We start from the raw sequence: 24535 nt of genomic DNA on the forward strand, positions 1-24535 counted from the left end.
GTGGTCATGGGATTCATTATCACATATCCAAGAAATCAAAAAGAAAATTTAATATAGTCTTCATTATATCTCTTTTTTACACTCATTATAATTCAATTTATCCTGAACATCTTTGTTTATTATTTCAGAATAGTGACCAATTGAACGACTTTTACTTATTTCCTGATTGTAGTCTGCTGAATCTGAACAAATATTTTGAGATTCCTCTTTAACAACTGTTTCACTAACTTCCATTCTTTATCCAATAATCCATTGCAATTGATAGAATATCAAAAAAAGTTTTGTATTCAATATTCCTTAAATATATAACAATATTGTATCTATACAATTGTTGCAAGTGTGTTTTTTTCTAAGCAACTTTGTTCTTAAAAACAGACAAACATTGGGTCGCTTTCCCAAAAATAAACTTTGTCATTGTCAGTGTACTTGAACTCTGGAAGCTATGTTTACCTAAGCAACTGATGAAAATGAATAATATTTTGCTATTAAATCTTCATATTTGTTGTTTAATTAAAATTTTGTTATTTAAATATAAGTTTGGGCTAGGAAGCTTGTGGTACAGGAGACAAAGCCTTGGAGTCAGGAAAACTTGAGTTCAAATTCAGCCCCAGACACTTCCTAGTTATGTGACCCTGAGCACTTGCTCTCTTAACCTTTGTTTGTCTCAGTTTCCTCATCTGTAAAATGGGGATAATAATAATAGGACTGATCTCATTGAGTTATGAGGATGAGATGAAATCACCTTTGTAAAATGTTTAGCACAGTGCCTTGGACATAGAATATGCTGTATAAATGTTTTTTTTTCTTTTTCCTACTCCCCTACTCTCTTCCCTTCCATACTGACTAATGTCTACACTGTATTAAATTTAAAAATGCATCTCAAGTTAAATTGCATATTTTGCTTTAATTTTTAATAATGTTTATGAATAAACTAAGCTTTGTAATAAAATAATCTCTATGGAACTTACTTTCTTCTCTTTTGACACTGCCACATGGGCTACACTCTCATAGAATGTTTCTACTGAAACTCTATTCAAAAACTGACCAGTAGGGGCGGCTAGGTGGCACAGTGGATAAAGCACCGGCCCTGGAGTCAGGAGTACCTGGGTTCAAATCCAATCTCAGACACTTAATAATGACCTAGCTGTGTGGCCTTGGGCAAGCCACTTAACCCGGTTTGCCTTGCAAAAACCTAAAAAAAAAACTAATCAGTATTGGCAATCAGTTTATTTGAACATCTGCCAGATGGAAAAAAAAATAAAATAAGTGTAGGATAAGTTCAAATGGAAAAAGCACTAATACTTCAATGTGAGGCAAAATAAATTTGGTTTTTGTGGAACATTTGTAATGTTCTATAATGGTTTTAAGATCCCTTATAATGTATATGGGGTAGCTAGGTGGTGCTGGACTTGAAATTAGGAAGACTCATTTTTCCTGAGTTCAAATCTGGTCTCAGACACTTACTAGCTAAGTTACCCTGGGCAAGTCACTTAACCTTGTTTACCTCAGTTTCTTCATCTGTAAAAAAAAGCTAAAAAGGAAATAGCAAACTTCTCTAGTATCTTTGCCAAAAAAAAACAACTCCAAATGGAGTCATGAAGAGTCAGACACAACTAATTTTTAGTGATTATGGTTTTTATGTAGCCTGATATTTGCTTTACAAGAATTAAAATATTCATAATATTTTGATCTCATACTGTGAAGTATAAATAGAATATCAAAGAGGGAATGAGGGAGTTGGTCTAGAGTGGTATACAAGACAAAAATAAGGGCACAAACAGCTAGTTGTTCATCATAAAAATAGCAAGATATCAATATTTTGAAGTTTTATACAATGTTCCATATCTATAAACTTCCAAGTGTGAAAAAAAAGAAGGGAGATTACCTTATTTATACTTCTTTTTTGGAGACAAGCTTGATCATTATAATTTAATTACATTCAGTTTCAATTGTCTAATGCTATTCTTTTCATGTATATTGTTGTAATCATGGCATATATTGTTTTCCTGATTCTACTTATCTCATTCTGTATCAGTTTATATAATTCCTTCCTTGCTCTTGTAATTCATCATATTTTGCACAATTCATTATAATACTATATGATACTGTGATGGGTACATTCCCTCAAGAGATGGTTAATGATCACCTCTAGTTCTACAAAAAGTGTATGTGGCACTTAGTTTTTCATCATTCTCTTTCTTGGGGTACTTAATCTAGCTGTGGGATATTTCTATCAAAGGATGTAGACATTTTAGTCAGTTTTTTCACAGAATTCTATTTTGGCTGGACCAAGTCACAGCTCCACTCCCAATCCAAAGATGTGTCCATCTTCAAATTGGACTGTTTTGATTTTTGCCGATCATTGCCATTTTGCTAAGTGTGTAAGGTGTAGGGTTTTCTGGAACTCAAGTTTTTCTCCACTCCATCCTGTTCTTCAAACAGCTTCCAAAGTGATTTTCTTTGAATATAGGTCTTACCAAGCCACTTCCTTGGCCAGTAAGTTCTATGGGATCCCCTATTGTCTCTAAGATACAATCCAAGCTCCATGTTTAGATTTTAAAGTACTTCATAACCTGGCCCTAATCTACATTTTTTCTTTCCCTCATATTATATCACTTCCCTTTCCTCACCCCACCTTCTGCTCCTTACCCATAATACTCTATTTTCTGTTTCTGTAAACCCTTTGCTATGTTCCAGTCTCATTTCACATAGCACCTGTCCAGTTGCTAGTGCCTTCCCTTTCGAAGCACCCTTTCATTTCTTTTGTAGTTATTTATTTATTTGATATTTATTTATTTATTTTTGCAAGGCAATGGGGTTAAGTGACTTGCCCACAGCTGCACAGATTATTAAGTATCTGAGGTTTGATTTGAATTCAGGTCCTGCTACTTCCAGGGCCAGTGCTATGCCACCTAGCTGCCCCTGTATTTATCTTTAATATGTTTTTATATGTACATGTTGTCTCTCGAGATAGAATGTATTTCAGGGACTATTTGCATTTTGTATGTAAAGCATGGAGGACTATGGTCTGACAAGTTTTTGTTGGACAGTCTTTTCACTTGTGTCCCAATCTTCAGGACCCCATTTGGCATTTTCTTGGCAGAGATATGGGGGCGTTTTGCCATTTCCTTCCCCAGCTCATTTGACAGATGAGGAAACTAAGGTAAACAGGGTCAAGTGACTTGCCTAGGGTAACTGTCTGAGATCAGCTTTGAACTCATGAAGATGAGCCCTTCTGACTCACAGCTCAGTGTTCTATACACTGCCATTTAGCTGCCCTGTCTGACAAATAAGAGGCACTCAAGTTTCTTGATTGATTGACAATCTAAGTTCACATAGTTAATAATAGCAGTGACAGAATTTGTAGACATGTCTTCTGACTTCAAATTCCATATGATCACCTAATTATTGCTGGTTATCGTAAATATTTCCCCCATCCTCCTCCCCCCCACCTCTCCTCCTCCTCTTCCTCTTCCTCCTCCTTCATTCTCCTCTTTCTACCTCCTACTCCTCCTATTTGTTTCTCTCTCTCTCTCTCTCTCTCTCTCTTTTTAACATAGGAGGAAACTAAGACTTATGGAAATAGAATAACTTGTTCACAAATGCATCTCTAGGAAATGGCATAGATTGGTCTTGAACTTCTGTCCACACTGCCTTGCCACTCTTCTGTCATTCATACATTGCATTCCAAGTTCCTTCCCTAGATCTGTGCTGACTGGTGAGATCTCATTGTTGGTCCCAGTCATGTCAACTACCATGACATCTCTTCTCTATTCTTCTTTTTCTCTCCCCTCCTCATATCTCTTGCTTTGGGAACTGCAATCAAATCACTACCATTCACTTTTCCTGAAGCTTCACTATTACATGGTTTCTGATCCCCTGGGAGTATCAGTTCTCCCATCAGCTCTCCCATAATAATCTTCTTGAAAGAAGAGATAGTCTCTCCCTGGTATTTGTATCCCTAGTACTCAGCATCACTCAGCATCATTAATTAGCTAGCACTCAATAAATAAATGCTTTCATTTATTCATTCACTCCAATTCTAAGACATTTTTAAAGATTACCTCATAGTTATAGAATAGTTATTTGGGATCCCCCTGATAACAAAGGCTTCCTAATCCCAAAGGATAGGTAGGAAATGGAGAGACTGTGGTTTGGGCCTGCTCTAGATCTGATAAGGTTAAGTCACCATCTTTTGCACTTTTTTTCATTAAATCCCTGAATATTCTTGACTTTTTGAAAGTAATTTTGTGGAAATTTGATTGTTAAGGCACTAAATAAGTAGATTAATTTGGGTAGAATTATCGTTTTTATTATATTAGCTTGGCCTATCCATGAGCAGTTGATATTTGTCCAGTTATTTACATCTGATTTTGTTTGTGTGAAAAGTATTTTAGGGTTGGTTTTCATAGAGTTTCTGAGTCTGATTTGGCAGGTAGACTCCCAAGTATTTTGCATTGCCTGATGTGACTTTAAATGAAATTTCTCTTTCTAGTATCTGCTGCTGTATCTTGATATCAATATATATAGAAATATAGAGGTTTTATGAGGGTTTATTTTATATCCTATGACTTTGCTAAAGTTGCTAATTGTTTCTAGAAGTTTTTACATGAATTTTTTTAGGATTCTCATGTCATCTGCAAAGAGTGAGAATTTTGTTTCTTCCTTCCCAATTCTAATTAGTTTAATTTCTTTTTCTTTTCTTATTGCTGAAGCTAACATTTCTAACACAATATTGAATAGTAGTGGTGATAATGGGCATCCTTGTTTCATCTCTGATCTTATTGGGAATGCCTCTAGCCTATCCCCATTGCATATAATGCTTGTTGATGTTTCAGATAGATACTGCTATTCATTCTAAGGAACAATCTATTTATTCCTATGCTCTCTAGTGTTTTTAGTAGGAATGGGTGCTGTATTTTATCAAAAGCTTTTTTAGTATCTATTGAGATAATCATGATTTCTGATAGGTTTGTTATTGATATAGTTAATTAAACTAACAGTTTTTTCTAACATTGAATAAACCCTGCATTCCTGGGATAAATCCTGCTTGGTCATAGTGTATTATCCTAGTAATAACTTCCTGTAATTGCTTTGTTAAGATTTTATTTAAGATTTTTGCATCTATATTCTTTAGGGAGATAGGTCCATGATTTTCTTTTTCTGTTTTGACTCTTCCTAGTTTAAGTATCAGCACCATATTGGTGTCATAGGAAGAGTTTGGCAGAGTTCCATCTTCACCTATTTTGCCAAAGAGTTTATATAGAATCAGAATCAATTGTTCCTTAAATGTTGGATAGAATTCACTTGTGAATGCATCTGGCCCTGGAGATCTTTCTTAGGGAGTTCAATAATGGCTTGTTTAATTTCTTCAATTTCCTCTTCATTTAACCTGGGCAATTTATCTGTTTGTACATATTCATCCATTTCACTTGGATTATCAAATTTATTAGTATACAGTTGGGCAAATTTTCTATTTAGTTCTGGTCTTTTTGTCAAGAAAAGTTGGAAGTCTCCTATTTTATTAAATGTCCATCTTTTCCCCTGGAAGGGAATGCTTAGTTTTGCAGGATAGTGAATTCTTTTTTTTTTTAGGTTTTTGCAAGGCAAATGGGGTTAAGTGGCTTGCCCAAGGCCACACAGCTAGGTAATTATTAAGTGTTTGCGACCGGATTTGAACCCAGGTACTCCTGACTCCAGGGCTGGTGCTTTATCTACTGTGTTACCTAGCCACCCCTGGATAGTGAATTCTTGGCTGCATTCCAAGCTCCCTTGTTCTTTGGAATATTGCATTCCAGGCCCTTTGATCCCTTAACATTGATGCAGCCAGGTCCTGTGTAATTCTTACTGTGGTTCCTTGGTATCTAAATTATTTCTTTCTGTCTATTTTCAGCATTTTCTCCTTTATCTGATAGTTCTGAAATTTGACCACAACATTCCTTGGTGTTTTCATTTTGGGATCCCTTTCAGCAGGGGATCAATGTATTCTTTTAATAACTATTTTACCCTCTGGTTCCATGATATCAGGGCAGTTTTACATCACTAAATTCTCAAATATTGAGTCCAGGCTTTTTTCATTCTCAATGTGTTCAGGAGGCTTAGTGATTCTTAAGTGGTCTCTTCTGAATCTATTTTCTAGGTCAGTAGTTTTGCCAATGAGGTAGCTTATGTTTTCTTCCTTTTTTTTATTTTTTGGTTTTTTTTTTTACCAGATTCTTGTCTCATGAAATCATTAGTTTCCACGGATTCCATTCTTTTTTTTTTTAAGAGAAGAATATTTTTTCATTTACCTTTTCCAGCTCCTTTTTGAAGGAATTTTTCATTTGCCCAATTGTGATTTTGAGAGAATTATTTTCTTTTTGAACTTGTCCAGTTTTATTTTCCAAGGACTTTTTTTCTTGTTGCAAGTGTTAATTTTCTCTTGCAAGGTGTTAATTTTCTCTTGACTTTCTTTCCCCAATTTTTCCAATTGAGTTTTAAACTCCTTCCTGATCTCTTCTAAGAAGTCTTTCTGGACTGGAGACCAATTCATATTCTCAGAAGTTCTAGCTCTTTCTGGGTTAGGGTCTTAAGAAGATAAAGTTTTATATACATATTCACTTATCTCCTAAAACTATTGAAAGAAAAGTAGTTTGTAACTTTGTAACTCTTAGAGAACTATTAAAATATGAATTCTTTTTCTTATCCTATCAATTAATGAGTGTTTAGGGAATGACTACTAAGAGATCATCTCTTACACTAGTCTGTCCTATTTACAAAGATGGTCTGTTTAAATTAAAATTATTTAAAGGATATACTGAACTTCAAATAACTGCCCAATTATGTTATAAATATATTTTCCTCTATGGCAACAAATATATGTATATTTGAAATACTACAGATTTGTTTTGGCAGTATTTCAAAACCCATATGTAAGCAATAATTCTTGTATTCTTGCAGTAATTACACAAATTCTGACCATTCCTGAGCTAGATAAATCTGTTATCAAATTGTTTCCAAATTGCCCTGAGGGCATGGTAGAAAGCAAACAGATTCTCAATGGATGATCAGCTAGATATTCATGTTCTTATTTGTGTCTTGTATACCACTCTAAAGTAGCTCTCTTATTCCCCATTTGTTATCCTGTAATTCTTCTTCATCAGCTTTAAAACTATGTGATCAAGATGTTATGAATATTTTCATTCTTATGATACAAATGTCAGGCTACATGAAAGCCATACTCGCTGGACACGTTATTGTTGTATGGTTGTTTCAGTTGTGTCTGACTTTTCATGACCCCATTAGAGTTTTCTTGGCAAAGATCTTGGAGTGGTTTATCATTTCTTTCTCCATTTTATTTGAAAGACAAAGAAACTGAGGCAAACAAGGTTAAGTGACTTGACCAGGGTCATACAGATAATAAGTATCTGAGGTCAGATTTGAATTCAGGAAGATAAGTCTTCTTAACTTCAAGCCTGGTACCAGCTAGTTGCATAATAAGTTATCTTAAAACCATCATTTTCCCATCTGAGTTTATTCTACACTTATATTACTATTCTTCGACTTGGCAGATTTTCAAATAAACTGTCTGCTCCTATGGGACATTCTTTGAGTAGAATTTCACTTGAAATATTGTGTGAGAATGTAGCCAGTAGGCAGTGGCAGAAGAAAAGAAAGTGATTTCCAGAGTCATTATTTTATTACAAAGCTCAGTTATTCATAAACATTGTTAAAAACTAAAGCAACATTTATAATTTAACTTTAGATACTTTTTTTTATTTAACACAGCAGGGAAAGGGAAGAAGGAGGAAAAGGGAGCAAGCATTTATATTGGGTACTATATCTAAGGTACCATAGATTAGGTTTTATATATATATATATGTATATGTATAGATATATAGATATAGATATATAGATATACATAAGGCACTATAGATTAGGTATATAAATAAATATGTGTATATATATATACATATATATGATATTATTGTTATCCACATTTTACAGTTGAGAAAACTGAGACAAAGTTTAAGTGAGCAAGTGCCCAGTATCTTATATTTAGGAAGTATCTAAGACTGAATTTAAAATTAGGTTTTCCTGACTTCCTGACTCCACAGTACCACTAACTTCCTAGGAAAACTTTCTATTTAAAATAACAACATTTTAATTTAAAAATAAATGGTAGATATAGTAAAGCAAACTATTTATTTTCATCAGTTAATTAGGCAACCCTATCTTCTGGAGTTCAAGAATGTTGATAATACTAACATTTATTTTTGGGAAAGTGTTCCATTGTCTGTTTTTGAGCACAAATGTTGCCACATTTGTAACAATTGTATTGTTACTGTATTTTATATATTTATGATGTATTAACTACAAAAATATATTTTTAAAAAATTATAGCAGCTACAATGGATCATTGGATAAAGATGGAAGTACCAAAAAGTGATGTTGAAAATTTGTTAATAAAGTATGTCAAAATAGTTGGTCAGAGTCAACATACTGCATTCAGGAAATTAGTAAAAGTAATTCAGTAATTCACAATTCTGAAATAATTAAAAAAGATATTTAAGATAACAAATTATATTGTGTGCCAAAAGAGATATAAGGAATACATTAAAATTAGTTTTTGATTTATTAAAGAAATGATAATGGATATCCATGACTGCATTGTATAATTTGTGGTGATCTTGCAAAGAGCAGTTTAAGACCTTATTTTGTCTCAACATTTGCTTTTTTTTTTAACATTTCCAACAAAAACATGAAAGCTATGAAGATAAGCCTGTTGATTTTTTTTTTAATGGAAAGAACATTTGAAAACACACAATGTTGATTCTTTTATGTCTGTTAATAAACAGGATAGTAGAAAAATAATTATAACTTCATATTTAGTAAATTATCAAATTGCAAAAACTGGGAGAGTTCACATTTTGTTGCTAAATCAGTTGTATCTGACTCTTTAAGTCCCCATTTTTATGGGGTTTTCTTGGCAAAGATACTAGAGAGGTTTGCTATTTCCTTACCCAGAATCTTAATTTTACCATTGAGGAAACTAAGAGGTTAAGTGGCTTGCTCAAAATCACACAACTAGTAAGTATCTGAAGTTGGATTTGAACTCAGGCCCTTATGACTCCAAACCATCACTCTACTCTGACTGACCCCAAGCCAATATTATTACAGAAAAATTAATTCTACCATGTGACAAAACAATGGTTAAGTATATGTTTGGAGATGGTTCCATTAAGAAGTTAGAGAAAAGGGGCAGCTAGGTGGTGCAGTGAATAGAGCACTGGCCCTGGAGTCAGGAGTACCTGAGTTCAAATCCGGCCTCAGGCACTTAGTAATTACCTAGCTGTGTGGCCTTGGACAAGCCACTTAACCCCATTTGCCTTGCAAAAACCTTAAAAAAAAAGAAGTTAGAGAAAAAATCCACGTCTAACAATATCAAATCCAACAGTATCAAGTCTTATCAGATATATAATATGTCCAATGATATTGAATTAGTGATGTTAGAGTTTTTAAAAAGTGACATTGCTGCTTTGTAATTTGATAACTATATATACAACCTAGTCATTTAATTATGTTTGTATAAAATCTACACAATGGTAAAGAGGGTGCTATTTTGTCATCAGTTAATACCACTGGGAAAGATATTTTTAATCTAATTAATTCATGCTTTCTAGGAATCATTTGGTCCTTGTGATATGGAATTTACACAGATGGAGCAAAATAGATGACTACGAAATATTGGAGCCCTGTTTCATCTATTAAACAAATGAATGAGTATATAGTATAAACAGAATGTATCATTCCCAATAAGTTTAAGCATCAAGATCATGCCACAACAACCTAAAGGCACAATATACAATGTTAAAATAGTTCATTTTTTTTTCAAAATCAAGGTCCACCAACTCTTGATTGCTTACTATCTTATGCAGAAAGATGGACAGGCATGTTTCATTTATTGGCTTTCCTTTGGCAGTGATTACTTGTTCATTTGATTAAGAGAAAAGTTCACTGTCTTCTTCACAAACTTTTTCACCTGAGTGAATGTATAAGTGATGTGATGTGTCTACTCAGATTAATATGTTTAGCAGACTTTTTTAAAAACATTAACAAACTCAGCACATTATTACCAGGTGCAAAGAAAAACATATTGAATGGTCAAGAAAAATATAAAGTATTATTAAGAAATTAAAATTTGGAAAATACAAAACTGAAAATAGTCCTTTAACATTACATGATTTCTTAGTGATCTACATAATTTCTTATGTCAGATTATTAAGGCAGATATGATAATCATCTGAAAATTTTAGACCTGACTTTCAGTGAATATTTACTTGAAATTTCTAATAAATATAATTAGATTCATAAACTATTTGATATGCCTCATATCTCTGACTGATGAACTGACAAAGGATGAAAAAAACCCTAAATTGGCATATCCATAGATTTTAGACATTTAAAAATGACAGCTTTTAACATTCTTAGTTAAAAATAAAAAATGAATATCTATTAGGAGAACTTGTAAAATTCACCTACTATATATCCCCCTACATATTTTGATGTTTTAATTTGTGAATGAATTGGATTTAAGAGTTGCACAACGTTGTCAGTCTCATGACTTTAGTCAACTCTACCTCTCTTAAATCCAGTTCACGTGCAAGTCAAAACATCATTTTCTTGATGTCATTGGTCCTTTTCAAGAATGAAGGATGAACAACTTATATGAGAAAGCATTTTCACTTTATTTTTCTTCTAAATAAGAATACAGAAATAAAATCTAGGTGAAAACAGATTTAAAACTATTTATCTGCTGGTAAGCTAAATATTACAAGCTTCCTTTGTTTAAAAAAGTTTAATATCAAAAGTAAGTTTGTATGTCATCGCTTTATTTTTTATTTTTATTTTTTTAGGTTTTTGCAAGGCAAATGGGGTCAAGTGGCTTGCCCAAGGCCACACAGCTAGGTAATTATTAAGTGTCTGAGACCAGATTTGAACCCAGGTACTCCTGACTCCAAGGCCGGTGCTTTATCCACTACACCACCTAGCCGCCCCTCATTGCTTTATTAAGTTAAATATCTTCCAAGTTGTAATTCATTTCACTAAAAATGCTACTTATATTTGACAATTTTGTATAATAAAGAAATTGTATACAAAATCTTACAATAATCATAAGCATATAATATGAAATCTTGCAAATAATATCTTGTTGAATTACTTCTAAAAATCTTACTGAATGTCTCCATAAAATATTCATAACCATTCCATTATTTTATATTTAATGTTTTCATAAATATAAGAACAAAATTTCACATTTATAATTGGGATTGTATAATATAAATTTAATTTGGAGCTTTAAGAGCAAAAGAAAAAGAATCACTTAAAAATCTAAAAGAATGTTATGAGTAGTACATAAATTACCTTGAATCACACATCTTCCCTTGTTTTTTGAAAGGAGTTCAAAGAGCAAAAAATATTGAGTACCATGGTGGAGATGATTACCTCCATTTAACCAGGAAGATTGTTCAGGAGAAAAGGAGTAAATGTCCAAGATCTCACAGATAGTCAGTGATAAAACAGGAAAAGAACCCACATAGGTTTCCTGACTTCAAGTTCAATACTTTTTCACTGTATTATAAAAACCCTTCCTTCAGGGCAGCTAGGTAATACAGTGGATAGAGCACTGGTCTTGCAATCAGAAGGATGGTAGTTCGAATTTGACCTCAGACACTTACTACTTATTAGCTGTGTGACCTTGGGCAAGGCACTTAACCCTGATTGCATCACATCTAGGGCCATCTCCAGTTGTCCTGATTCATAACTGGCCACTGGACCCAGGTGGCTCTGGAGGAGAAAGCACAACTGGTGATTTAGCACAGTGCTCCCTCACTCAAATCCAGTTCATGTACTTGTCATGGCATCACATCCCTGATTTCAAGGTCTTCTTCAAGAATGAAGGACAAAGGGGAAGCTAGGTGGCGTAGTGTATAGAGCACCGGCCCTGGAGTCAGGAGTACCTGAGTTCAAATCCGACCTCAGGCACTTAATAATTATCTAGCTGTGTGGCCTTGGGCAAGCCACTTAACCCCATTTGCCTTGCAAAAACGAAAAAAAAAAAGGACAAATATCATCCCTACCTCCATTTATGTGGGGGGGAAAGAAAAGTCAGTTTGTTGAACATCTTTGTGAGAAGAAGAGGCAAGGATCTTAAAAAATGACCCTCAAGGTGCATTAGTCCTTCTGAAATGATATCCCACTAGCTCACATTCACACTTAATAGCTGAATTACCAGAGGGTTCTAGGATGCTTGTGGATCCTATAACTATGGCACAATAATTTGTTTGGGGACTCTGAAGCTCAGGATTACCACTTCAGACTTCAGGTCTTTGCTCACCTCATAGTCAAAGATGATAAATTTTTCTGTCCTTTTCTCAACCTCTCAGCAGCCCCTATGACTCCATCAAGGTGAGAGGGCTTGAGTCATTGAGGTTTTTGCAAAAGGTACCTCCTTCCTCTTTGCCAAGGGATTAGGCAATGTGTTATGGAGAAAGAGAGCCACAGATTAAAACAGCTAACCTACCCTTCCCCTCTATCCTTCAGGGCCCTTAAAAGAACATCTTGGGAAGAGAGAAAGATGTGGAATCCCAGCCAAGGTGTGAAAAGATGGGGAGAAGCCTTCTGCTACTATGTGTGGCCTTGACTGTTACAACACTTTCTTCTCAATATAGAAATAGACTGAGCGACCAAGAAGCTATATCCAAATTACTGGATCGCTACAACAAAAGGCACAATAAATTCATCTTCAGGGCTGCTCGAGTGACACCTGGATATGACAAGGTGAGTTCCCTCCCCACTTGTCTCCCTCTCCCCAAGTACAGAATCTTGAGTGATAGACCCTGTCAAAGTGTGTGTGGGGTGTGTGTGTGGAGATTTAAGCTCTATCTCAAGGTTTTAAGGTCATTCCTAAGCCTGACAAAATATCCTATGGGTAACTATGAGGGAGGTTCAATTGGGAATAGTTCTGGTCACTGGAAGAACTGCAGATTTCCCTCCAGCCCCAGAACAATGGACAGAATAAAGTGGTTCTGGACTCCCCTAGAAAAGCCTCTTGGGAGAAGCAAGTCTTAAGCTTTGGGGTTTTTTTTTTGTTTATTTGTTTTATATATCTTTATTTTTTATTAGAGCAATTTCCAGAAAATTTCTCCTCATCTCTCTCCACCCTCTGCCTTGTGGAAAAAGAGAGCCACAAATTAAAACAGCTGACTTGCCCTTTCCCTCTATCCTCCATGACCCTTAAAAGAACATCTTGGAAAGATGTCTTGTGGTAGAGAAAAAGTTAAGTTAAACCAATTTCTGGCACTCCTTTCTGAGAGTGTATGCAAAGTTCTGTGCCTCTACCTCTCAAGTGAAAGGAGAGAAATGCATTTCCTCTTCCCTTCTCCAAGGCCAAGATTGATCATTACTGTTATATAATATTATGCTTCATTTTGAGGTTATTTTCATTTTAAATTATTTTCATTTTATTTATTGTTTTCTTGGTTCAACTCATTTATTCATTTTATTCATCAAATATCCTTATGTTTCTCTGAATTTCATTGAGTTATTTTTTGAAGAAGAGGAGAAACATGATTTCACATAAAGGGAATAGACTATGGGAAGATGTGGGGAACCTATTTTTCAAAGGAATTGGTGGGGTGATAAGGTGCAGGCAATAGACCAGATCTGTCCAAAAGAGAGAACAGGGATTATTGTGCAAGGTAAGAGAGAGTGCCCAGAGCTCCAAAGAGCTCATTCTAGCCTGGGAAAAATAATAAAATTTAATAAATGCTGGATGGGGGAGAGTGTTCCTGAAATACCATTGCCCACAAGATTTTTTTTTAAAAATCCTCTTTGCATTCTAAATATTCCCCTGTGATTTCATGTATCTGTGGTTTCCATTAGAACACTTTTCTAAGTGAGGTAGGGTCTCCAGAATTCTTGCTAAACACACCTAGGTCACATATTCCCTCAATAGTACCTGTTGTCCCATTGGAGATGAGGAATTGAGGGATTTTCATATTTTCAAGCAGGGGGTTATTAAACAATGAATGGCTTTGATGGAGGAGGGGAGAAGCCTGAACAAATGGTGAAGGTCACACAAGAATTAAATAGAAAAACTTTTTTTCCAGCCTAGGTCTTCTCACCCTAAAACATACTATATGAATCATGGGTCCTGGAAACCGGAAGGAGGCAAAGGTAGGAGGGGAAAGATTTGCATCCTAGGAAAGTCTTCAAAGACAGACTTTGTCTGTCTTCCAATGTGTAGGATCATCTTCACTCCTCTCATCCCTGTCTTTGATGCTTCCTTCAACTCTCTCTCTCTCCCAGGATGGGAACCGGATCCTCCGATTCATCCTCCAGGAAACCAAATGCCTTAAGTCAGAGAATCAGAATCCCGATCAATGTGAAGTCAAAGAAGAAGGGGTAAGAACTCCTTATTATGTCTGGGATAACCCCACCATAATACTCCAACCCACAATCAAATGTGATAGTAGCATCAAAGGATTAAAGAGTTTTACACCAGTCATATAGGCTGCTAACCTCAAGTCTGATCATCCATATAGGTTTGAGTAGACATCAAGGCAGTTTACTAGTCCTTCTGCTTTGGGAAGAGAAAAGAAGTGTTTCAGGCAGTCAGGTTAATACCAATTGTGTTGACTAATGGTGGGATCTGATATTGCCTTTTCACATCCCATTTTCCAAAATGAATAGATTTTGAAGGGAAAAGAGCAAAGGATTGGGAGGCTGAGGTTTTAGATTCAATTTTGCCTCTATCATTTCTTACTTATATGACTGTGGCAAAGTCACTTCACCTTTTGGCCTTTTCTCTTTTTCCTATTTATATATAATGAGGAGAGGGGAGGAGAGTGATAGAATGTTGACACTAGGGAGGATCTTAGAGGTAATCTAATCTAACTGTCCTATTGTCAAGATGGGAAAACAAAGACCCAGATAGAGGAAATCACTTGAACAAGATTATAGAAGGAGGTAGAAGTATGATCTCTAAGGTTTTTCCATCTCTTATGACCCTTATGACTCTCTACATTTCCCTTATGATCCAGTCAAGAGTCCTTGAACAAGTCACTCTTGGTATTTATGAGATACTAATATTTATAGTGTGTCCCAACATTGTGATGCTTTAAGGTTTACACAGTGCTATACAAATATTACATCATTTTATCCTTACAACAACTCCATAAAGTAGGTGCTCTTATTTTCCTTAATATGAGGCTACCCAAGGCTAAATGGCTAAGTGGCTGGTCCAGGATCACATAACTCTAAATTAGAGTCTGAGTCTGGATTTAAATTCAGTTCTTTCTGACAGGTTGGATGCTCTATCTGTTTTGCCCTCTAACTGCACCTAGTTACCTTTTGGTTATGAAGGACTAGAAAAGGAAAATAAAAACCTCAGTCTAGTTCCAAACTAATACAGATTAAGAGTTTTCAGGGAATCAAGTTAATAAAGCTTAAAGTTGCACTAAGAATTTTTGGGATGCTCTAAATAATGTCAGCAAAGGTTTTGATGGTGATAGTCACTATGTTTAGTTGGCCATTTACTATATTTATTATTATTATTATTATTATTATAATACATCTATACTACAAAATATAGGGAACAGCAGGGTGATCATTGGTGAGCTGTGCCCTAACCCTAGTAACCAGAAAGAGGTCACACTCAGCATTCTGTTTCCACCTATCAAGTAGCCCAACTCCCTGGCATGACTTGGGATACATACCTAGGTCTAAAGTCAAGAATCTCTCAGGATGAACTCATGACACCCTGGGGAATTTTGTTGTTGTTCTTTTTTTAAATGTATTGACCTCTTTTGTTCTTACATTTCCATTGCTTCCCAATATATTCCTTCCCAATCCTCTACCAAGAGAACAACCCTTTATAAGAAAATTTAAAAAAGTGAATTTTTTCAGAATTAGCAAAACTAAGCAGCTCAACTAAAAAAAAGCAGTCTATGCCTTTTTCTGCATCCTTAGTCCTTCACTGCTGCAGAGAAGGGAAGGAAGTTCATTCTTGTAGTATCTGACTAAGTTTGGTCATAAGAATTACTCAGCCTTTGCTTTCCATTGAGGTAGTCAATCTGTATATTCCCTCTCCCTTTTTTTTGCTTACTTCCCTTTGGATCAGTTCATATAGGTCTTCCTAGGTTTCAATCCTGATAAATTCTATCACTCAAGCAGTCATTCATCCTAAAGAAATAGCCCAGGAGACAAGAGGGGAGAAAAGTCAGGAGCATCTGATTCCTGAGAGAGCAGAATTACTTAATGGCTCAAATTATTACCTTTTTTTCTTTGTCCTCATAGCTGGTGGAATTCTGTGAAGGAAAGATTCCCTTTGCCAATGGTGGAGTGGTGTTTGGACCCTTTTGTGATTATGATGTTTAAGTGGTGAGTTTTACAACCAGAAGATTTTGGATATGAAGGAAGAGTGTGACCCTGAACTTGACCTTTCTATCTTCCCCTTTTCCCAAAGAATTCCCTTCTCTAGACTTCAGGAAGGAGTCTTGGGGAAGAGTGTGTAACTTTAAGCTACTTTATGTTCCCATTAACTTGAATTCTTCCATGTAAAAAAAAGGATTAAGTTTCTTTTACTTCATCCCAGAGGTCAGAAATAGAAGCTACAGGTTGAAGATTCCAAGAATCAGCTTTAGGCATCAGGAACAATAACCCCCCAAAAGAAGACGGCTTTGCTTCAGGAAGCAGTGAGTTCCCCATCCCTGGAACTTTAGGGTACTTCTCTGGTCCCTTCCAGTGCTGAGATTCTGTGGGATGAATTTTCACTACAAGTGAAAAAAAAGGTGGGCAAGGGAGAATAATCTGGTCTTGGCAGGAAGAAAAGAAGTTCTGTTAGTTGGTAGGATCTTTTGTAATCCCATGGCATATGCATTTGTTTGTTTTGCCTGTTCTGCCTGTGTTTGAGGACAGGACTTCTTCAAGGGAAAGTGAAACCAAAAAAGGCAGGTTAGTCTACAAAAAGCCTCCACCTGAACTCATCCTCTTATTCCTCTGGGAATTACCATCTGGTGTCCTATGATCAGACCCCTTTCTGGGGAGGAAAGAAAGCCATCCAGGACCTCCTGGCATAGAATAGGTGCTGAAATTCCTTATTCAAGTGAAGATACTGAAGACTTCTACTTAGCCTTAGCTGACCAGAGACTCCTTCCTGACAGCTGGAGTCTTTTCCCTCTCCTCTTCTTGACAGTCCTTGGACTGGCTGTTCTGCCTCAGGTGCTCTTTTTGGGGCCTTCCTGACTATGAGCTGCCATGGTGATGCTTCCTTTGAAGGTCTTGAATAATAAACCAAATCTCTTTCTGGATCATTTTCACTTCTTCCCAGGACTCTTCTCTTGACACCAGGCTCCAGGTTCTCATTCCTTTCCTTAACTCTCATTTAACAAGCATTTAAAAACATTTCTAAACCCTGCTCTCAGCCAAGAGCCTACTTTTAGTGTTCAATCTGCTCACTGTGTTTTTGACTTCCTCTCCCTGTCATTGGTATTGTTAATTTGAACTCCTGCTGGTGAATGAAGAATATGCCCCTGAAAGATCCCAAGACCTCTAAGATCAGGAGAAATATTTCTAAGGGGGAGGAGTAGTTTGAGGGGAAGTCTTCCTGAAATTATATCTCCTAAGTGTAGGCAATTTCTCTGTTCCATGAGTAAGGAGAGCCCTGTACACTGGGGATACTAGGTGTGAAGGGCTCTAAGACATCCTAATAGTCTTACTGAATTACTGGGCAGCCTTCTGCCTTCATGAAGACTTAGTCACTGTTTGTGTACTTCTTTTTTCCACAGTAGGAAGCTCAGGAAGCATCAGATGGCAAGATATCACCAATCCATGCCTGGGGAAGCAGTGGCTGTGGTTCCAGTGACTGTGGATTGTGTTTGCTCAAAGGGCAGGCACTGTTAGCCTTTTATTGCAGCATCCCAATTGGTCAGGACTTGTGATTTCAATGTCAATCTAGCAAGCTCTTACCTGGTCTTCTTGTCTCTTGTTTCTTCTTGAATCCAATCTATCCTAGCTACACAGACAAATCAATTTTCCTAAAGTGACATAGGAAGGAAGGAAGGGAGGGATGAAGGTGGGTAGAGGGAAAGGGGAGAGTCATGAAGAATGGGTTGGAGGGGACAGCGAGGGAAGGAATAAGCCTTTATACAGGACCTAATGTGCATCACACACTATGCTAAGCACTTTACAAATATTGTCTCAGTTGATTCTTATAGGGAGGTAGGGGTTTTTATTATGCCCATTTTAATTTGAGGAAACCTAAGGCAAATAGAGGTTAAGTGACTTGTCTAAGGTCACACAGCTAATTAAGTGACTGAGGTTTCCTGCCTCCCTGCCTCTAAGGCCCAGAGTTCAATCCACTGTTGCACTATGGAAGGAATAGGGATTGGACCTAAAATCAAATGTTCTGGATGCTAATACCAACTCTGCTCTTGTGTAACCTTAAGGAAGTCCATCAACCTATGAGGATTTTTGTTTTCTAAAACCCAAGTTTTCTTGTAAAGACTAAAGATTTATCTCTAAATTCTCTTCCATATGTAAAAAATCTATGAACATACAGACCTGATCCTGCTTTTCCCCTGCTCAAACTCCTCTATCGACTAGGTTATGTCAAATCCAAAGATTTTATCCTTATTAAAGACCCTCCTTACTTTATCTCTCACTATACTTTTTCATATTTATGAATATATTATTTATTTTCCTGAATGGAATAGAAGCTCCTTGAGAGAAGAGACTATATAATGTTTTGTTTTGCTCTCCCTAATATCTAGTAGAGTAGACACTAGTAGATACTTAAACATAGACAGACTAACATAGTATTCACTTAAAAAGAGGATACATGATGAATTGGAGAGTCAGAAGACCATTTCAGAGGTTATTTCAGTTGTCTAGGCTGGAACTTGTGACATTAGAGAAGGAAATAGATATGAGAGATTCATTCAACAAAAGTTGGCAACTGAGTGAACATATAGGAGAAGGGAGAGGAAGAAGTTGAGGAAGTTGCCAAGGTTTGAACCCATGGTGACTAGAAGTATGGTGATACTCATAACATAAATAGGGAAATTTTCAAGGACTTTCCATCTTAAATCTCACCATCCTATGATTTCACAAAAGGTTCATTGGTCCAGAACCCATGAAAGGCAACACATGTCATAAGGCACCAAGGACCCAAACTTCCCTTTGGGGGGACCCTATCTATTGCTTTCTGTCTCAGATAAACTTGCCTGACTACACTCAATGGCTTCTGATTGGGCTCATGGACCATGCCTTTGTCTGTATCCCTGGCACCAAATTTACCTAGAGAGGAGATTCTTGATCAGGTCAAGTTCCAACCAGATGGTTCCCTTCCAGTCCAGATTCTCTGAGTTCTTAGCTTACATCTATACATGTACATGAGCACAGTTTATTGTGAATGACCTAGTCTACTTTTCTCCCTCTGGCCTTCAGACTCTTTTCCTTCTTTTTCTTCCTCTCCATCCCCTTCATCCCTGAGTTTTTGTTCCTATCCCACTACCCCTACTGCATTTCTCTGTAGGAAAAAAGGTTGCTTATTGAGGTCTCTAGAACTGATAACTTCACTTGAACTCTTCCCAGGAAGATGAATATGAACAAAGTCTTGAATCAGGGATCTTTAAATAGGGAGCCTGTGGATGTCAGGAAGCCTCTGAATATGGATGGACAAAATCATTTTTATCTTCATTTTCACTGAACTCTAGTTGAAATTTAGTTTTCTCACTCAATTATTTAAAATCTGATTCTAAAAAGTTTTCTTGCAAATTCTACAAAATGAAGACCAACTGATTCCTAGAAAGCACAAATTAATTAGATTGAAAATATCTTCCCCAGTGGTATTAACTTATGACAAAATAGCATCATCTCTTTCACTTTACCATTGTATAGACTTTTTATAAATAAAATGACTAGGTTGTATATATAAAGATATATATATATATATATATATATACATATACATATATATAGTTATCAAATTGCAAAGCATCAAAGTCACTTTCTAAAAAACTCTACAATTACTGATTCAATATCATGGACATATCATCTATCTGATAAAACTTGATATTGTTAGATTTGATTTTGTTAGACTTGGGTATTTTCTCTAACTTCTTAATGGACTCATCTCTAAACATACACTTAACCATTGCTTTGGCACATGGTAGAATTAATTTTTTCTGTAAAACATTGTCTTAGGGTTAACCAGGTTGTACAGTAGAGAAATGGATTTGGAGCTAGAAGGACCTGAGTTCAAATCCAACCTCATACATTTGCTAACTGTGTGATTCTGGGCAAGCTACTTAATCTCAGTTTATATCAGTTTCCTCAACTGTAAAATGAAGATAATAATAATGCCATACATATGTAAATATAAATAATATCTATATACATATAAAACAACCTTAGACACAGTACCCAATATAAATGCTTCTTCCCTTATCCTCCAAAATTCACCCTACACATCCCTATCCCTAATGTACCTAAAGTTCAATTGCAAGCGTTGCTTTAGTTTTTAACAATGTTTATGAATAAACTAACCTTTTTAATAAAATTATCTCTCCAGAAGTGACTTTCTTCTCTTCTGCCTCTGACACATTGGCTACACTCTCACAGAATGTTTCTACTGAAATTCTACTAGAAAACTAGCCAATACTGGCAACCAGTTTATTTGAAAATAAATAGGAAGGAGATATAGGAGAATAGTAAAATAAGAACAGGATGAGTTCAAATGAGAAAACAGCCCTAATACATCAAGTTGATTTCATGGAACTTTTGTGATGGTCCATGATGGTTTTAAAGTCACATAAAATGCTCATAGGGCTGTGAGGTGGTACCAGGCTTTGAAGTCAGGAAGACTCATCTTCTTGAGTTCAAATCTGACCTCAGACACTTAATAGCTTTGTTACCCTGGGTAAGACACTAAAGCCTGTTTGCCTCAGTTTCTTCATCTGTCAAATGAGTTAGAAAACAAAATGGGAAATCACTCCAGAATATTTTACCCAAATGAGGTCACTAAGATTCAGATACATCTGAAACAACTGGGCAACAATAACATAAGGGTCAGCAAGCATGGCTTTCATGTAGCTTGACATTTGCATTACAAGAATAAAAATGTTCATAATATCTTGATCACATAACTACACAGCTGATGAAGTATAATTATAGGGTAACAAAGGAGGAATGAGGGAGCTACTCAAAAGTGGTATACAAGACAGAAATAGGGACATGAACATCTAGCTGATCATCTATGGGGAATCTGTTTGCTTTCTGTCAAGCCTTTGTGGCAGTTTGGGAAAAATTTGATAACGCATTTAGCCAAATCAGGAGTGGTCAGAGTTTGCTTTAATCACTGAAAGAACACAAAAATTATCGCATGTATATAGGTTTTTAAATGCTGCAAAAACAAATCTCTAATGTTTCAAATATGCACATACTTGTCACAGAGGGAAACATATTTGGGCAGTTGTTTAATGTTCAAGGCATCATTAAAGGAATTTTGACACAAACTTAGACCATCTTTGCAAACTTCTAAATGGGAACAGCTGGTCCAAGAGATGACTTCTCAATAGTCATTCCCTTAACACTTACTAATTAATAGGATAGAAAAAAATTCACATTTTAATGATTTGCTAAGGATTTCAAATACCTTTTTTACAAGGGAGGTTAGAAGATACTAAAATAATATTTTATCTTATGTAGTCTTTATAGCAACCCTATATGGTAGGTACTACTGATACCATTATCTCCATTTTGCAGCTGAGGAAATTAAATCTCAGATTTAAGTGATTTGCATAATAAGATAGGTTCATAGATTTAGAGATGGAAGAGACCTCAGAAATCAACAAGTCCAGGCTTCTCATTCTTCACATAAGGAAATTGATACCTAGAGTGGTTACAGTACTTTATTAATTTGGTCAAATAAAATCATATTTTTTCCAAACCCATCCCTCTTCCAAACTTTCCTGTTTCTGTTGAAGGCATCCCTGTCCTTCCAATCTTGGAGATTTACAACCTCAGCATTATTATGATTACTACTTAAGATAGATTGTATTGATATCTTTTGTTTTTATATAAAAGGTCATTACTTATAATAAATAATTCAAAAGGGAGAGGAGTTAATCAAAAACTAAGGAAGATATCAAATTCTGATGTTTTATGCAATAGTTCACATCTATAGTGAATTGAAAAGGACTGAATTACAAGACTGAAAAGAAAACAGAGAGATGGTCTTATAGTTCTTTTTTGGAGATAAGCTTTGTCATTATAACTCAATTGCATTGTTTCAATTGTTTTATTATTGTTATTCTTCCATGTATGCTGCTGTAGTCAGTGAATAGATTGTTTTTATTGATTCTGCTTCATTCTATATTAGTTCATATAATTCATCTCATGTTTCTCTGTTGAATTCATCATATTCTACATATTGCATTTTATCTATGTACCATAATTGTTACATTCCCTCAGATGATGGTCAATGACTTTTTCTCCTTAACATCTTTGCTTCTACAAAAAGTGCTGAATAAACATTTTGGTGCGTATGGCACTTTGTTTTTCATCATCTGTCTCCTTGGGGTACTTATGTAGCAGTGGAATCTCTATGTTAAAAGATGTAGATATTTTTGTCACTTTTTCCACATAATTCTAATTTGGTGGGGCAAAATCACAACTCCACTAACAATACATAATTGTTCCCATCTTCAAAACTGATTAGTATGATCTTTGCCAATCATTGTCATTTTGCTGAGTGTTAGGTGTAAGGTTCTCTGGGACTCAAATCTTTCCCCACTCCAAGCTGTCCTTCACACATCTGCCAAAGGAATTTTCCTTAATCACTTACTGTAGCAGTAAGTTCTATTGGATCTCCTATTATCTCCACCATACAATGCAAACTCCTCTGTTTAGTTTTTAAGTCCTTCATAACCTGGCCCCATTCTATATTTTTTTACCTCATTATACATCACTTCCCTTCCTTTACCTTCTATCTGTTCCTTACCCATAATACTCCATTTTCTGTTTCTCTAAATCCTTTATTATCTTCCGGTCTTAATTCACATAGCACCTTCTCCATCAAACCTTTCTTGATCTCTCCAATTGCTAATGCCCTCTTTTTTTTAAAAGGTCACATGTATATTTATTCCCCACACGTTGTATTCTTCACCACAGTTAAAACTGAAGGGCTACAAACATTGTGGGTGATGATGGATTACAGGTGATCACCTAGTCATCTAGAACACTCAAAGCTCATCTATCTCCCCAAGATGTTCCCTGAAAGCAACAGGGGAATAGCTGCCCTTTCTAACTATGGAGCCTTCCACTCAATTATCTGATAAAAGATTGAGATATGGTCAAATGACCCCATAAGTTTCATGACTCATAGAGCTAGCTTTCCTCCTCTTCTCTTCTCCCTCTCATACCTTTACCAAACTTTATCTTATCATGATGAGTAGAGGCCTCCGGGATTTTCCATGAGGTACCCAAACTACTGCTGAGCATGGTAGCTAATTCCATGGCTACATGGGCAACTGCAGCTTCGCCAACCAGCAAGTTCCTATAAAACGCTGCTGTTTGCCACTTTCATGAGTCCAGCAGCTGACCACTACAGGTTGCTGGCTCTGTTGTCCTTTATCAGTACCACCCTCCCTGCACAGTAAGGGAGAAATTGTGTAGAAATTCCTTTCTAGTAGAAACCCAAGTACCTACTACCACCTGTGTGCAAAAGTGCCCTCCCTCTCTTAACGCCCTTGCATTTCTTTTGTATTTATTCTCAATATACTTTTAGATGCACAAGTTGTTTCTCCAGATAGAATGGAAGCTCCCTGAGCCAGGGACTGTTTTTATTTTGTATCTTAAGCATCCAACACTGTGCTGACAAGTTTTTGTTGTGCAGTCATTTCAGGGGGGTCCTATTCTTTAGGACCCCATTTTGCATTTTCTTGGCAGAGATATTGGAGTGGTTTGGCATTTCCTTCTCCAGTCCATCTGAGAGATGGGTAAACTTAAGGGACCAGGTTAAGTAACTTGTTCAGGGTCAAACAACTGAGTCTTTCTGACTAATTCTCTACACTGTGCTATCTAGCAGTCTAACATGTAGGAGTCATTTACTAAAAAGCTTTTTTATTGATTGATTGTTCAAGATCACACAGCTAGTAGTAACTGAGACAAAATTTGAAATCAGGTCTTTTGACTTCAAATCCCATATGACTAGTTATCTAGAAAATGTCAGAGCTAATAATTGCTGGTTATTGCAAACATTCTTTTTTTTTTAACATGGAAGGAAACCTAAGACTCAGAGAAATAAAATAACTTTTTCACAAAACATCTCTAGGCAGTGGCACAGATTGGGCTTGAATTCATGTCCACACTGCTTTGCCACTCTTCCCTTCTGCCATTGATGTTCTCCATTGCCTTGCCAGTTCCTTGCCTAGGTCTATGCTGACTGGTGAGTGCTCACTGTATTTAGTTCGTCCCAGCCATGTCAGCCACC

The sequence above is a fragment of the Macrotis lagotis genome, chromosome 8 (assembly GCF_037893015.1).
Source record: "Macrotis lagotis isolate mMagLag1 chromosome 8, bilby.v1.9.chrom.fasta, whole genome shotgun sequence".
Taxonomy (NCBI): domain Eukaryota; kingdom Metazoa; phylum Chordata; class Mammalia; order Peramelemorphia; family Peramelidae; genus Macrotis; species Macrotis lagotis.